General features: G+C 42.6%; 1 protein-coding gene across 1 annotated transcript in view; it reads right to left on the bottom strand.

Annotated features, from left to right (window-relative positions):
* The window catches only part of LOC117061305 (pro-neuregulin-1, membrane-bound isoform-like), a 316,890-nt gene that overhangs the window by 299,032 nt on the left and 246 nt on the right, over positions 1–17,612 (bottom strand). The gene's annotated exons all lie outside the window — the stretch shown is intronic.

Raw genomic sequence — 17,612 nt, 5'->3', positions numbered from 1 at the left:
TGAGCTCAGTGAGATTTATATGACAGCCTAAGGTGCTTCTAGATATGTCTTGATGCCACAGTAATTCACAGGAACCTTCACTCCTCTGTCTACAGTGGTGTACACAGAAGGTTGCCAACTTTTATTTACCAGCCCTGTTTCTGTGACATGGGGGGGGGGGGCGGGCTGATGAAGCTTTTCCTGGCATAGAAATAAAAGACAAGAGAATGATTTAATGGCAGCCTAATTTGCAGAATGTTTGTAGCTAAAATGATTCCCCACTCAGTATCTTCATGCTGTGGGGGGCGAGAAATCACTTGTACAACATTTCTGGGTGTCAGGGTTAGCAGTAGAGATAAAAGGCTTGGGGGGGGGGGGAAACGTTGCAATACATTGTACTTTAAAGAGGCTCCAGTGTCACTAAGCTTCCAAATTCTCTACCACAAAACTGAGATCAAGCAGGCACCCAACAGGCCCTGCCCTTTCAACAGATGCCCAGGAAGCCACCTGAGGGCAAAACAAGATTCAGTGTTGTTAGGAAGCCGTTTTCTACTAAGTCAGACCATGGATCTCTCTTGCTCAGTATAGTCTACATAGTGGCTCTTCAAGGATTGAGACAGTAGACATTCTTAGACACTGGACATTCTTTGTCAGTGGACATTGTTAAATCTACTTGGAGATGCCGGGGATCGAAACGGAGACCTCCTGCGTGTAACTGTAATAAACAGAAAATCTGCCCTTATTCCCTTATGGGGTACACAAGAGCCCTTCGCAGGTTCTCCATCGGTAGGAGATTATAACAGAGGCGAACCAGAGAAGATTGAGAAGCAAAGTCTTTATTCTCGCTGTTGCAACAGGGTGACTCCACTCACACACAGGAGAGCAGGGGAAGACCCAGAACAAAGGAGCGTCTGGCCTTATATAGAAATTTGAAATTGCCCACACTGGAGTTCAAGACCACCCCCAGAAGCATCACACATACATCACAGAAGTGGTGCAGCCCAAAGCCCACCACCCAGATACATCACACCTACATCACACAAAAAGGCGGTCTCCAACAGATTTCAAGAGAAATCTGAGTGCCCTTGTTTACCTTCTGTCTGCCAGTTTGTGATAAAGCCTTATCTGATTGCCTTTTCTCAGTAGCCTGGCCATTCCTTTGAGATGGTAATCTCTCTTAATTCCAGGGCAATTGGGAAGTTCCCTCACCTCCTCCCTCCTTGCAGAGAAACATTTGGTCAGTTTGGGAGTGAAAAATGGTTTCAGGGCTGTTTCCCTGTGCTGTTTCAGACATGTGGCCTTGTTTTGCTTGGCACACTTATGAACAATTATTATTATAATATATATAAGACCTTGATATTCTTACAACGTAACTCATATACGCTACCTCAGAGCTATGGTCCTTCCCCCTCTCTCTCCTTATCTGCGATTCTTTTTCCGCCCCTTCTTTTTTGTATACCGTGCAATTGTTGAAGCTGCAATTCAAAGCAAATAGCAGCAGCAGCAGCAAAGGACTTCTTAACTTCCCCCACCCTCTGCTGATTATCCTACTGAGAGTCCCCCCCCACCCCCACACGGAGAGTTGACTCCCCACTCCAAGGGGTTTCTTAACTCCACTGGAGAAACAATACACATACTTGTATATTTTCCCCAACAAAAGTAAAAAAGCAGCTTGGGGTCCAGCTTCAAACAGAAACATGGCATGAGGAAAAAAGGGGGGGGGGCAACCTATTTTCTTCCTGTGCAGGTCTTCGGCTCCAGACTGCAGATTCAGTGACTGCACCGAATAACAAAACTGGGGGGGGGGGCCACGAGGGGGAAGCAAGCAAGATGGGGCTACATGTAACGAATAGTCCAGGCCTTAGACGGGAGGTTGGTCAGTTCTGATGCAGATAATAAGGTGTTCAGATACATTTAGAATAGCAAACAGCACCCCCAGGGTCCCATCAACACAATGCACTATGCATTTCAGGTTTATAAACCAGTGCATCCTGAGAAAAGCCCAATGCTATATCATTCTGAAATTCTATTACTGGGAATGCACAAATATAATATTCATACTACAGGCCAACACTGCCCCCCACTGCTTCAGAACACAACAGGAAGATGCCATTAGTTCAGGGCTTACAGCTGCTGTGGAACAAAAGAAGGGGGAAAATACAATTTGAGCTTCCAATGCTCTGCACCTGGTGTAGTCAGTAATCTTACACCAGCAGAAAGTATAAAATTCATGCAGATCATACTAGTAGCTTTCTCCTTGACACAAATGGCTGTAAAGAATCTAGGCCCCACAGCTGCTGGCAGAATGTTATGGAAGATTGAAACAGGTGGCTGCCCTCAAGTGTAGCCAGGATGAGGACCCTAATTAAATGGGGCTTCCCAGAGCATTAGAATCGTTTTAAAAATCTGCATCAGAAGTTCTGAACGAGAAGATTCTAGGAAGTCAATGCAACCTGAAGAGACTGGCTGAAAAGAACTAGATCTTGTCAAGCTAACGAAGAATTGGTAGCTGTTGAGAGACCCTCCCAGGTTAAAGGTGCTGTGCTGGTGTGGTAAGGAGAGGCAGAAGGCAGAGCATTTTGGGGTTATCTGTTGCAATTCAGGGAGAGATAAAGCCCTAGGTTGACAAATATTTTTTAACAGAGACAGAAATGGGTTCTGGGAGAATGAATTTTAGCCATTGCCCTTTCATGATTGCTGAATTTTATTGCGTGTACAGTATTGTATTCAGCCGTTGTGTGTCTATTGCAGAGTGGTGTGAATAACACTTTTTAAAGAAACTAGCAGCAATGTTTCATCTCAATTTGGATTCAAGTTTCTTTTTTAAAATGTTTAATTGCTTTAAAAAAAAATCATTATACCACTGTTCTGCCTTATCCGTCTTTGAGGTAAGAGCAGCATCACTAAGCCGTTTTGTGTTTCATCAGCTCCCATAAAGGCATATATTGGCTAGTCATCAATGGTGAGCTTCTTAGTCATCAATGATGAGCTTCTTTCAAACATATGCCACAAGGGCTAGAAAAGTTGGGATTGTTTGGAAGCTGAATTCTGTGCCCAGGACTAGATGTGGCCTTTCCTTTCCTGTGTTTCCAGCATCCACACAGTCCTGCTTTAGGGGATGGGGGATCATAGTTATTTCTCCAAACTTAAAGGCTATTTTAAATATGGCTCACAACTCCCTCCCCCCCCTGTATCCATTATTATTTAAGAAGAATATTTTGGGTTTCCTTCTACAGCAGAATGTTGTCAACAAGGATTTGTTGTTGTTCAGTCGTTCAGTCGTGTCCGACTCTTCGTGACCCCATGGACCAAAGCACGCCAGGCACCCCATCCTCCACTGCCTCCCGCAGTTTGGCCAAACTCATGCCAGTCGCTTCTAGAACACTGTCCAACCATCTCATCCTCTGTCGTCCCCTTCTCCTTGTGCCCTCAAACTTTCCCAACATCAGGGTCTTTTCCAGGGAGTCTTCTCTTGTCATGAGGTGGCCAAAGTACTGGAGCCTCAACTTCAGGATCTGCCCTTCCAGTGAGCACTCAGGGCTGATTTCTTTAAGGATGGATAAGTTTGATCTTTTTGCAGTCCATGGGACTCTCAAGAGTCTCCTCCAGCACCATAATTCAAAAGCATCAATTCTTCGTCGATCAGTCTTCTTTATGGTCCAGCTCTCACTTCCATACATTACTACTGGGAAAACCATAGCTTTAACTATACAGACCTTTGTCGGCAAGGTGATGTCTCTGCTTATTAAGATGCTGTCTAGGTTTGTCATTGCTTTCCTCCCAAGAAGCAGGCGTCTTTTAATTTCGTGACTGCTGTCACCATCTGCAGTGATCATGGAGCCCAAGGATAGCTGTTGATTATTGGAATTTGTAGGGTTATTGTTTTTAAGCCTTATTTATTTCATTACACCAGGATCCTATGCAGCACTAACAAAGCAAAGAGTGGATTCAAACGTGTGAGGAGTTCCTGTCTTGCCCACTGAGAAACAGAATTTCTACAACCAATGAGTTAGGGCTACTTACAGCCACTGCTGTTACCTTTTCACTAAGAACTCTTTACATCCTTTGCTTGAGGCTGCCTCTTCTTTCTGACTTTTGGTCAAGAGTGTAACGAGAACTTGTCAAAACACCTGGAGTTTTAAATAATGTACACTTCTTCAACCTGTCAGAATGCAACTGCTTTATGTATCACTGTAAAATACAAAATTTACACACCGCATCACATTCAAAACACATTTTTTTCTGGGCACTCAGAGTTGCAATTCCCAGCAACCCTTAAGAAACTACAGTGCCCAGAATTCTTTGAGGGCAAGAATGTGCTTTGAATGCATTTTAAAAGGTATACTGTGCAAACAGCCAAAGGCAATGAAGATAACTAAGCAAACAGATGCAAATATTGTTGAAATAAATAGATAGCAGCATTAGAGTGTTTTAATCATGGTCCTTTTAAGTGAAACTAAGAAAAGTGGAATCATAGACCCACGAGGGTCATCTAGTCCAACCCCTGCAATCTTTTTGCCCAATGTGGGGCTCAACCCCATGACCCTGAGATTAAGAGTCTCATGCTCTACCGACCAAGCTATTTGAAGATGCAAACAGGCTGTTCTATTCTTCTTCCCTATGGCTATCTGCTACCAAAGCAGGGTTGGGCCTAGACTAGTGACAAGCAGCAAATTGCTCTGGAACTGAATCCAGTTGATTAAGTCTCTGATTTGGCTAATATTGTGGAACCACACCTGAGGAGCTCCAGACACTCATGACTTAAAAAGATACAGTATTGCATTTTGAGACCTCACACATACAGCCTTCCCATTTGAAACAGTGGAACATTCACCTCTCTGAACTTGCAGCAACAAAACATGCCTCCATTTTTCATCACCTAATATATAATGAATGTTTAATTGAATCTAATTGTTCCCTGCTGAGTAAATCTGAGCACATGAGAGCACCAATTTAAGTGCCAGGAAACCTGTTTTCTGCCAGAACTGCTGATAAAGCATCATCATGCTATTTTGGGATATGGACATAATTTAAATTAATTAAAAGTTATTAGACAATATGATGATGCCCAATTAAGGCCAATAGTGATGATGACTAAATAAAATCAGATTTTCTGCAGTTCAGTTTGGGCAAACTTTATTACAGCAGATGATAGAGAAAATTTTTTAAATATAAGAAACTTTGTTGCAATGATTTCTTTGGTCTTTTATGCTGTTTCTCTCATAAGGGGAATGTAATTACCGGTACTCCATATCAAATGCAACTTCTTTGTTCTAGTGATATTTTAATGGTCTCATCATAAAATCTCTTCTTTGTAAGAAAAGTTCATTAAAAAAAATCATATTTTAAAATTTGTATTGTATAATGCATCTTATATATTGCCCCCAAAGCATTCTCTTAAGTTCTCATGCTTCCTCTGCCCCAAACAATTAATGAAAAATTAATTAATGAAAACATGAATGAAAAATTATTTAATTGACTGACAGCCCTAATATTTACTATTAAGTAAGACTTCAAATACAGTGGTGCCTCGCAAGACGAAATTAATTCGTTCTGCGAGTGCTGTCGTATAGCGAAAATTTCGTCTTGCGAAGCACCAACGGGGAAGAGCAGTTTGACCGGGGGGGGGGGAATCAGCAATTTTTCCGTCTTGCGAAGCAAGCCCATAGGAAAATTCATCTTGCGAGACAGCCTTCCGCTAGCGAATGCCTTTCGTCTAGCGAGTTTTTCGTCTAGCGAGGCATTCGTCTAGTGGGGCACCACTGTATACACAGTATAGTTGCTTGCTCTTTGGCTACGATAGGTTTTTTTGCTATATACCCTAACACTCAAACTTGTCTGTAGGGGTGGGGAGATCGTAGGCCAATGCGCTAAGAACCAATGCACCAGGGAACTGCAGACCTCATTGAAATGAATGAGCAGGAGTATGGAATGCCTGGTTCCTATCTATTTCAGTGGATGTGCACAGGAGAAACATATAGAGTACTGTATTCACCTATCCTTAAACTCTTTTTTATTATTTAAAAATATTTCCCTCTTCTTTTTGTATAGCTGGCCTAATGAGAGTTGTTGCCAAAGCAATTACTGATGGCCTGATGGTTATGATGCACCTGGTAGGAATCTCCGCTGTTCCTGATCTACCTAAGTTTCATACTTCTGCACTCAGCAGCATTTTGCCTTCAGCAAACCTAAAACTCTCCTGAATTTCTAAGAAAATGAATATATACACAAATTTACAAAAGCATAGTACCACTGACAGGCTCAAAATTGTGCATTGACCAAGACATTTGTGAAGTATACCGGTATTTTAAAAGGAAAAGTCAATAGTCTGGCTCCTTGCTGATCCCAGTCTCGCATGTGAAAACTGCATTTGGAGTTCATTGTTGATTCAAAATTATTAGTATAATAAACTACCTTAAGACCATATGGTACCACCTTTCATTATCTGACAAGGCAGTTCTATGGAGCATTTCATAAGTCCTCAAACATTGTCTAACTCTAATACAACAACTTGTGTACTCATTCTGCCCGACCCCCAGAAGCAAATTCTTGCTTTTCTGAACATGCTGGTCAGTCCAGCCAGTCCAGCCCATCTCTTATCTTACTGTCCAGTTTGCCGTTCCAGACCTCTGGTCTGCAGTCTACTTCCAGCAAATGAGCAGAGAATCATGCATGGGAACTTGGGGGAGAGCATTTACTGTGATATTCTAAGACAAGGCAGGAGGCTCTAACCTGAACGCTGCTGAGTGACACAGTCCACTCTGAAGAGCAGTTACACACTGGATAGGCAAAGAGTGAAGGGACAGTAGTGGTTTACTGTGTTCAAGTGGGAGCCATTCCAGACTCCACTCTCCATGCATATGCAGGCAGATCTGCAGCTTCAGTTGCTGGCAGAAGCAGCAGCCTAGCCAGGGAGTAAAGTCTTATAAATGTCTACTCAGACATATGTCCTACTTAGACTATCTCACGTGAGAAAGGGGCACAGAGAGCGAGAGAGAGAAGAACACTTTGTTCATTCCGATAGCAAACAAATCCCTCACTTCTCTTGATGCCACCACTAATGGTATCGGGAGTCAACAGTACCCCAAAAGGTTTCCTTTAAAACCATTTGACAAGCTGGATTTTTATATATATATAAAAAATATTCCCTCAGTTAGGACCTTCCTTGTCAATCAGCGTAACTATGACAGCTGTAATTTGGAACAAATTACTAATTACACTTACAAGACTCCAAATGTTTTTGCAAGCAATGAGCACTCACTTCAGCAGGTAGTCAGATGTGATTCACTATCCAAAACCTTCAGATTACCACTTTTCTCCTTTGCAAAAATGTGGTGCTGAGAGTTGCCCTCAACACTTCCTGAGCATAGTGCCATGGCCCCTTCAAAAGACTCACTACAGGCCACAGATTCGCTGGCTGGCTTCAATGTCGAACTCCCAGTGCACAAGGCAAGCTTGCTCCTGTATATGACCTGTGGGATATGTCTATCAACACCCTCCCACCATGCCATATGAGAAAGTGACAAGTGATGAACAATTAGCACCATCCAAAGAGCTGTGTGTGCTACCCAAAACCACAAACAATGACATAAAATGGATGTGCTGCCATTCTGGAACATCATATGCTTATGAAACAGGCATATATATGTGGAGAAGGAAGAAGGTGCCCCAACAGCTTGAAACTTCATCCAGACACCAGTTGAGAAACTAACAGCACAGTCATAGTGTTTAGGACAGAATATATCTACTAATAAGTTCTGCTCTGGAGTGCAACTGGACAGGGGAAATTACTTAAGAAGAATCTGGCACTGGTTGGAACATTGGAAGGGAAAAAATAACCCACCCATGCCCTGACTTTCTATTCTACAAATCCAGAAGTCTTCAGAGCAGCATGTTTGATTTTCAAGGAGACCTGACAGTTTTAAGTTATGTGCTGAAGAAAGAAAGAACTGGGATTCCCCTTTTCTTCAGTGCGCAATGATGCAGTGATCTCATATATGAAATCCAAGCCTGAGATCATTATTTATTATAATGAAACTAAAGGTGGTGTGTACACCTCTGACCAGATGTGTGTGTACATGTGCCTATATTGTTTGGAAACTGCCTATGTGCCTATATTGTTTGGAAACTGAACAACCCATGGTTCGAACATCCCAAAATATCTCTCTTCCCAGTAGACTTAGGTCTGTTTGATGCCTTCTGGAACACTTCCCACTGACATAAGCAAGAGGAAAAAGAGGAAATATGATACAGAAAAATTTACAAATCATCAGTGGAGAAAACCAACAAACTTTCAAAAGGATGCAGGATCATTTTCTTATGTGGACAATACTGAGGTCACTATGCCCCCAACATAATTTTACTTAAACAAACAAACAAACAAAAAAACTATGGTGACATATGCAAACACTTTTATTTGTGAGGGGAGAAAGGCAGGAGTATTTTGAACAGACTAGTACAAATAACTAAGTGATGGCTTCTTCAGAAAAGTAGGGAGAGCTCTGTGAGGAAACAGAGTCCAAGGCACCTTTGATCAAGCTGGGAAAGGAGACACAAATATGCTTTCTTCTGTGGAGTTTAGCTGTCTCTTAAGCAGACCCGTAAGTGACGCGGGTGGCACTGTGGTCTAAACCACAGAGCTTAGGGCTTGCCGATCAGAAGGTCGGCGGTTCGAATCCCCGCGACGGGTTGAGCTCTTGTTGTTCGGTCCCTTCTCCTGCCAACCTAGCAGTTTGAAACCACGTCAAAGTGCAAGTAGATAAATAGGTACCACTCCGGCGGGAAGGTAAACGGCATTTCCGTGCGCTGCTCTGGTTCGCCAGAAGTGGCTTAGTCATGCTGGCCACATGACCTGGAAGCTGTACGCCGGCTTCCTCGGCCAGTAAAGCGAGATGAGCACCGCAACCCCAGAGTCGTTTGCGACTGGACCTAATGGTCGGGGGTCCCTTTACCTTTAAGCAGACCCGTGTGAGCACACATTCCAAGTTAAGGGTTTTAAGGGATACTGGACGGCACCTTTTGGACCACACTTAGGCTAGTAAATCCTGGCCTTGCAGAGATCAGTTTACAATAATTGAGACTCCAATGTGCCAGAAGCAGGTTGTTGAAAAACAAATAGCTCCAGATGATTCAAGTGAAGACAAAAATTCATCATAATGACACAGTGGACAGTTCTCTCTTCAAACAGCCGCATTTCCAAAGAATTATCGTTCAGGTACAAATTTTGTTCTCAGCTGTTGGACTGAATTTGAAAAATCCACCTGCATAGTTGGAGTGCACTAATATGAAGTTAGGTTTAAATTCAGAAAGTATAAAGGAGAGCAGAATCCAGAACTAAAAATGGTAACGCAGCAGAGAAAAGTGACTGTGAATGAGACTGAAAAGGAGATCAGGATAAATCAGTATTCAGTACAGAAGAAGAAAAAGGATGTGATGAGAAATAAGATAGCCCTTTTAAGGTGATCTCTACTGACCAGTACAAAAATTAGAACACAATAAGATAAGCGAGTAATACAGACTGTTTCCCTACATCTGACTTTGTGCAGCATAATTCTTCCTCTTATCATGAAGTGAATGTAATCAGTGTATTTGTAATGGAGGTCCTCAGGGGGTCAGTAGGTAGAGGGCTGAATGCAATCTTGGAAGAGCCTGCAAGATACATACCTGCATGTGTATGCAATGGATTTAATGGAATCTCTCTCTCTCTGTCTGTGTGTGTCTCTCTCTCTCTCCATATTTTTCAAACTAGGCAATATTAAGCACAAAATAATATTGGTACTGCAAATATATTAGCACACTTTCCTAATTTCAGTCATAATTAGAAATAAAGATATGTCACAATAAGTGGGGTGACAGTGGTGTTAGCAAACATGCTCAACCACACCATCTTTACCCCAAGCAAGCTTGCAATTTAAATGCACACTGAGTAAAATTTCTCCTTCATCCCAGCTCTCAGGAATTCTTTCCAATGTGACACCTTTCCATATTTTTTAGATGCCAAACTAAGGCAGAACTACTTCGGTAAAGTTTAAACTTGCGAACTTTTAATAGAGTTTTATTATGGCGGTTCTTTGCTGTTGCTGCAGTACATTTTTTTTGGGAACAGGTAACAGTGGAAAGGTAGTACAAAAAGCTTAAAAATAGACACACATTTCTGGTCCCTGTCTAATTGTGCTCTTCCACTCTCTGTTATTTTGCAAAGTGTAACTTATTATTCCATAAGTTATAAAACTTAATAGCTCTAAATTTAGCTCTCATTTCAGTGACTGTTAAAGCCTAGCTTACCTATTGGATACAGGAAATCTACCATACTGATAAATGGCTACTGTTCTCAGTACAAAGGGGATAATGAGGATGGCTCGGTCTACCTTTCCCAGCCAAGACTGCAGAAGCAATAATTCAGTTCTATAACACAGATGCTTTCTAAAACCTCTCTCCAGTATTTTTTTTAATTTGCAGGAACCTATGAAAATTTATTTGCCTAGTTAATATGTGGGTAGAGAAGGATTTCTTCTTTTTCTTTTTAGAGGGAGATTACTCCCTAGGGAAGTTCGCCTGGCACCTTCATTATACACATTTATGTGCCAGTCAAAAACGTTCCCTTTTAACCAGGCCTTTGGTTGATTTGATTGACATCCTATGCCCTTTTACAATATGGGGTTTTTTTTGGGGGGGGGGGTTATTGGGTTGTTGTTTTTATTTTGATTATGGAGTTTGTGGTTTTATATTATGATTTTATTCTGTAAACCGCCCAGAGACCTACGGGGATAGGGTGGTATATAAATTCAAACAACAACAACAACAACAACAACAATTTTAAATCTGCCCAGTGATTCTGTCTCCCCAGGGTTCCCTGAGAACTGTAATTATCAACAGAGAATTCTCCACACCTTCAGCAAGTTGTAGTTTAGGTTTAACCATGACAGTTAAACTGGTTATCACAGTTTCAGACTGAGTCTTGGATCACCTCAGAGATTAGGATTGTTGTATTTTTGTGTGTGTGCCCCCCCCCCCCCGCTTTCTTCAGGAGCAAGCTATACTCTGTTCTCTGTCTTCCCAATAGAAAAGACCAGACCTGTTCTCATCATGGTGTGGACAGGTGTGTGTCAATCTGATCCCACCCCGCTTAATGGTTTATTACTGTAGATCTTGGCATGAGTCAAAGTTGGCGTAACTTAATAAGAGATTCCCATTATGAACTTTCTTGACCCTGGTACCATTCTGATCTCAAATGTGTCCTGGAGAGTACCTGAGGAACCGTCCTGAGCTCCTAATACTTTGTGCAAAGATGAGCACATGTTGTTGCTGGCATCCCTCTGTCCCGAGAGACAATGGAGTGTGTGTGTGGGGGGGGGGGTAAATCAAACCGCTGTATTTGTAGCATTGAAGTGGCCTCTCTGGGGCGCAAACCTGGGCAGTGTGCATGGAGGTCCTAGACTGATGGCTAGATAAATTTACTGCAGATGAAATTCCACACTCTAAATAAAGGGCTTGCATGATTTGAGTCTGAAGAAAAGAAAAACTGATTTGTTTTCCTTTAGTCCACTAAGACACAGTTTCTCATTATTATTCTCATTCTTTTTACACTAAAACAATATTTCACTTGCAAATAATCTTTTGATCAAAAAGGAAACTAAAAATGTGAAGCCTCCAGCTATAGCAACAGTCTACCTGGACTTACTTTGAATATTAATGCAACTTAGTTTTTTAATCAACAGCTGCTTCTAATCCCTTCTATATAAGATTAAGTCAGGTGGTGTAAGGCCCTAAACTAAACAAAGAAATTATTTTCTTATTTGGCATATGAAAATCCCTCTGCTATAACAAAGGTTTTCTGATGTTCTTAATCATCAATGTGCAGAACTTATTTATAACCCTGACATTATTACTTATTATTGATGGGAATAGGGCATTTAGAGCAATTGCCTGGCAAATAGTATATAATCTAAGCAAAATAAAATAAAAAATTCCTTCCAGTAGCACCTTAGAGACCAACTAAGTTTGTTCTTGGTATGAGCTTTCGTGTGCATGCACACTTCTTCAGAACACGAAAGCTCATACCAAGAACAAACTTAGTTGGTCTCTAAGGTGCTACTGGAAGGAATTTTTTATTTTATTTTGTTTTGACTATGGCAGACCAACACGGCTACCTACCTGTAACTAGAAGTATATAATCTAGTTAGCATTAAGATCTAATCAACACCTCCTGTTAAATAATGGTTGCCACACAGACAAATAGTAAGATAACTTTAAGATGGGGAACAAACAAAGGTAACTATTTTAGTCATTGTTCACTAGGATGATGTTATTTTAATTAAGTAGAGTAAACAAAATGGGAAATAGGCAGGAAACTCTAGGAAGAGACAACAGTACAGTACAATAGAAATATTGGAATGATAGGAATTGCTCATCTAAAAGTCCCCCTCCCTTCCCTATTGGAATGTATGGGCTCAAAACAGTACAGTACCTAAACCTAGATTTTCAATGGTTGGTGAGCTCTCTCCAACATGGACCCCTTTTCACTCTGCACTCTCAAGGACCAGTCTGACACTATGCTTCACTTCAGGACAATTATACCGTTCCCCTTCTATTTCTTGCTGTTCTGTTAAGTGTGGGTTCTGTGGCATAATTGTCTGGCTCACTTTCTGTAGGCTTTTGAGAAGTCTTCTCACCCTTTTGGTGTGGCAATGTTGAGGGACGGCAGAGGCTCCTCTAAGGCCCCCACAAGGGAATTGTGGGATCAGTGGCCTATCTGGATAGGTGGTGTGGGCGTAAGCTGGATCCTGGCCCACTCCCAAAATTTGCAAATAGGAATGGAGGCTCGGACACATGCTGGGCTTGGCTGGGCAGCTGGCGGAGCAGGAAGGCTTCCCTCAGGTCCACTCCTTGGCCATTTAAGCAGCCTGTACCTGGGGCCCTGCCTGCTTTTCCTTCGTCAGGTTCCCTACTCACCGACCCTTGGTTAAAGCCAGTGGTCAATGACTTTGCTCTGGCTACAGTGGTCACCATATTATGGGGCCAGGTAGGAATTTGTCCACCGGGCAAATTGTCTCCAGCCCGGCGGTTTTGCCTACCTCATAGTGTGGTACCCCTGTTCTAATAGGGAAGTTATGGTAACCTGTTGCTTTATGAAACTGATGATTTTGGGAGTTGCCGCTCACCCCATTGGGGCAGAAACACAGCCAATACAGTGCTACCTCGGGTTACAAACACTTTGGATTACAAACTTTGCCCCAGGATGAGAACAGAAATAGCACATTGGTGGCGCAGCGGCAGCGGGAGGCCCCATTAACTAAAGTGGTACCTCAGGTTACGAACGGTTTCAGGTTAAGAACGGACCTCCGGAATGAATTAAGTTCATAACCCGAAGTACCACTGTATGTGAATCACAAAGATACAGCTCAAAGCTAGAACATAAGTTGCCACATGGTACAAATGGCTACATGCAACACGGGTTCCCAACATGCATACTAACACAACAGAACAGAACATGGTGGGAATCAAAACTGCATCAGCATAAATTGCCAGTGCTTGTTGCGCATGTGTGTTAAACATGAAATGAGGTACAGTGGTGCCCCGCTAGATGAATGCCTCGCTAGACGAAAAACTCACTAGACGAAAGGCATTCGCTAGCGGAAGGCTGTCTCGCAAGACGAATTTTTCAATGGGCTTGCCTTGCAAGACGAAAAGAAATTTTTTTCCCCGTCAAACCGCTATTATCCCGTTGGTGCTTTGCAAGACGAAAAATTCGCCATACGACAACACTCGCAGAACGAATTATTTTTGTCTTGCGAGGCACCACTGTAATGATGTATATGATTCGTGAAAACTGAAATGCTTTGTTTGAAACTTTATAAATACCACTGCCTGGACCACTGGGCATGGTTGCAGTTTTGCAAAACAATCCGACTGTAACCTATTGCTTTGCAATAAACAACGATGGACTCCTAACTGCTCAAGCTTCTGGGTTTTATTGGAATAAACTCAGGAGATAAGCCATTTGTGGCTTACAACATTAGCAATCATCACAACCGGGTTGGGCATTGGGGCAATCCTTTATCTTGGGTGGAGAGGAGGTTGTAGTCTCTGCCTGCCCCTCCAAAACGCTGGGGTATCCCGTTAAAGGGATCCGGGGGGAGTGGTCATGTCTCCGGGGCCAGGGCCAATGGCACTCTCCCAGATGGCAGTCCCTGCGGTGGTCAACCTATTTGATGTACTGGTAAGTCTTAGGAACCCCAGCCTGGATTGACTTACACGTCACTTCTGGTGGGTGAGTCGGAAGTATTTTGATTGCCCCATGCCCAAGCTAAACCTCTTTCATCTGTATTCAGTAAAGCTGTGGCCTGTTTTTGTTGGGATAACCAGTTGTTGGAGTAACCTGCTCCAGCTGGTTATGAAGGTCTTGAAGGTCGTGAGGGTTTTGAAGGAGTTTAAGAGGGCTGAAGAAGCGATAGGCAGCAAGAAAAGCAAAAGGCGGCCGAAGAAGCAGAAGGAGGCCAAAATAAAGCAGACTGCAGTCAGAGCTTGTAGTGCACTTACTGATAGCAAGCGAGCTCTCCGTCGCCTCAAACTGAGGCAGGGGCTATTTATTGAGAAATCATACAGCGTCATCAACTCAACATCAACCAATTACAACTCAGCATTAACGAGCCCTTCCGGGCAGGAAACAGCTCTATAACCATTAATTCCTGGCGCGCTTTTGGAGGAGCAGAGGGATCCCGACTCCTATTTTGGCCGGATCTTCTGTTTCCTTCTGCGCGGCAGCGCAGAAGTCGCTAGACCATATTCCCACATGTTTTGATCCAAACCAGTCTCAGTGGTCTTTATTTGGGGCTGGGGAGCACAATGTCATACAGTAGTTACGATTCTTTCCCTCTTTAGATTATGGTGTTTATGTACACCTTGCACTTTTTAGATCACTTATTACCCAGTCAAGACATATCCAAAAGATGAAGAAGGGTCCGAGTGGGGCCTAATCTCGCAGACGCATTAAACAGAAATGCCCACAGTTCTATATATGGAGGCAGGCTTCAGATTTTGAGAGAGAGAGAGACAAAAAATACTGCTTACTGGTATATTTTTAGCAAGAATTTGACTTCCAACAAACGGCTCTGGTATTTAACTGTGTGAGTTGCATTTACTTAACATTTCAACTATGTTCAAACTCACACAAGAGCAATAAAATTCTCTATTAAAAAGAGAGAGGAAATACACAGAGGAAAACCTACTCAGTGAACTTGGTATCAACATGATTCACGGGCAAACATATTAAAGGTACTGTGTTTAAGGCAAGAGACAGAGGTCTAGAGCTTTGTGTCAGGCCCTGAATCCCAAAAGAAGTGTTTGATCCAGCTATATCAGTTACTTGCAGGTGGTGAGGTGGAAATTTCTTCTTTAAAAACTAGACAATTTTCACCTTTCACATTCTTACACTTTGTGGTGGCAGCTGCAGCTGCTTTGGCACTATTTTTTTCCACCTGGTGGCACTTGCACTATCCCCACTCACAACACTATATATCCAATCAGATTTAATTCTGTGATGTCACTGATGACAAATCAGGACATGTGACAAGGAAGGTGCAATGAACCTCCCTGTCACACTCACCTCCCCTGTTACTAAGTTTATTTATTTTTATTTTTTTATTGCTCAGGTGTTCCGGGTCAGACTAATTAGCCCCCCCCCCCCCGTCCCTCGGAGGTCCATCAATGAAGTAAACTCCCTGGTAGACACAAAACGGGAGTATCTTAGTAACCGGAGTGTATTTGTCCAGCTGCCGCGGCCGTTTATAATCCTTGATCTCGGCTTCAGGGGTTAAACACCTTATTGCCTACAGCCCCAGGGTCTCTCTCTCTCTAGATCCCTCACTGTAGCAGTCTGCTAAACCCTTTTAGCAACTCAGTGGCATTACACAATGTTTCAGCCCGCTAGCCCCTCCTGAGTGAAACCCCTAAGACACAAACTAACACCCCGCAGGACAGTTTGGTTCACCTCTTCATGAGCAGTTTATAACCCGCTGGACCCACAAATTGACGATCACAACTTATAGCAACAAAACTAGTATTTATTTTCTTTTTAGAGCATAACGGTTTCAGAGCATCAAATGTTTAAACGTAGTTTCATAACAGCATAAAAGGTTTTCTATTCGGTATAACATACTAAACCTTTGACCTAGCCTAACCTACCCACCACTATCCTGGTCTCTAACCCTCTCTCCCTCAGTCACCACTCACTGCCTCTTTCTCCCTCCTGACCAACTGCCGGTCCCTCCTTTTAAAGGGCGAAAAGACCCGCCTCCTGCGAGCGAACTGCCACTCAAACAGATGGAACCTTAACTCTTCACACGCTGGGGGTTTCTGACCATACCCTGCCTAAGGGAAGATCCGTTACAAATGTTATACTGAATAGAAAACCTTTTATGCTGTTATGAAACTACGTTTAAACATTTGATTCTCTGAAACCGTTATGCTCTAAAAATAAAATAAAATAGTGCAGCTGCTTTGGCACTATTGTTTTTTCACCTGGTGGCACTTACTTCCTCCTTCCTGGAATATGCACTATCCCCGCTCACAACACTATATATCCAATCAGATTTGATTCTGTGATGTCACTGATGACAAATCAGGACATGTGACAATGAAGGCAATTTAAACCACTGAAGAAAAGGTTTTCAAAAACACTGGGTTGTCTGGCATTGCCAAAGAAAACAGGGACTATTTTAAGTTCTCAAACAACCTTTTTGAATTAACGTTCTGTTTAACCATGTGCCTCCCAAATATATTTTTCATTCATATGGCTCTATTAGAAAGCCTGTACTTCCCAATTCCAGGCACAATGCCAGCTGCTGGATTCTCCATGTTCTCTGCTAATCCCCACATAGTACATCTAACGGATTATCCTTCTTGCCTCCTTCATCAGCGACAGTTGTCATTTGCCTGCATCACTCAACCCACACAAACTACAACTTCTTATCCAGTCCACATGTATTGCTCTTCCCCATTCACAGTTTTCCTCTATCAACATTGCAGCGGATCGAGCCAAGGGCCTCAGAATTCCTTGCCGCAAGGGTATTTCTGCAGAAACCCATAACCTCTGGGGCAGAAATTTTGTCTTGAAGCTAGCAGAAGAGCCCTAGATGCGAAGGTATTTTCCCTCTCCTGTTTCATTGTGAGGAATAACTTGTTTTATTTTATTTTTTTTAAAAAGAGGGTTCATTGCAAAACTTTGGGAAAGGAAGGTTCTTTGCAAAACTTTGGGAAGAAGGAACCAAATCATTACTAAGGTTAATTATCAATTTTATTTCTCATGGTTAAAGAAGACTTGGAGGTAAGCCGTGCTGTGCAGAAGGCAGGATCTCTCTGCCCATTCTAAGAATAGAGCAGGGAAAGCATATGCGGCATCATAAATCAATGTTCCTGCTCAGCACCAAACTGGGGGTTGGCAGAGGCCCATTAGCACATGCCAAGGATGGGACTCATTTAGCTGATGAGCCACTAACTGTATGCCTGGCTCCAAGCCTCTGTTTTCTTGCATCAGCTTATGCCACTGATACGTTTTTATGAACAACAATGGAGTAAGGCAGATGGGTCTGTCTCAGTCACCCACCAGTGGCCAAGGAGAGGAAACGGTTGCTGAA

Source organism: Lacerta agilis, chromosome 16 (assembly GCF_009819535.1).
Source record: "Lacerta agilis isolate rLacAgi1 chromosome 16, rLacAgi1.pri, whole genome shotgun sequence".
In the NCBI taxonomy this organism is placed as follows: Eukaryota; Metazoa; Chordata; class Lepidosauria; order Squamata; family Lacertidae; genus Lacerta; species Lacerta agilis.
The sequence above is the reverse complement of the archived record's forward strand: the minus strand, read 5'-3'. Positions and strand labels throughout refer to the sequence as shown.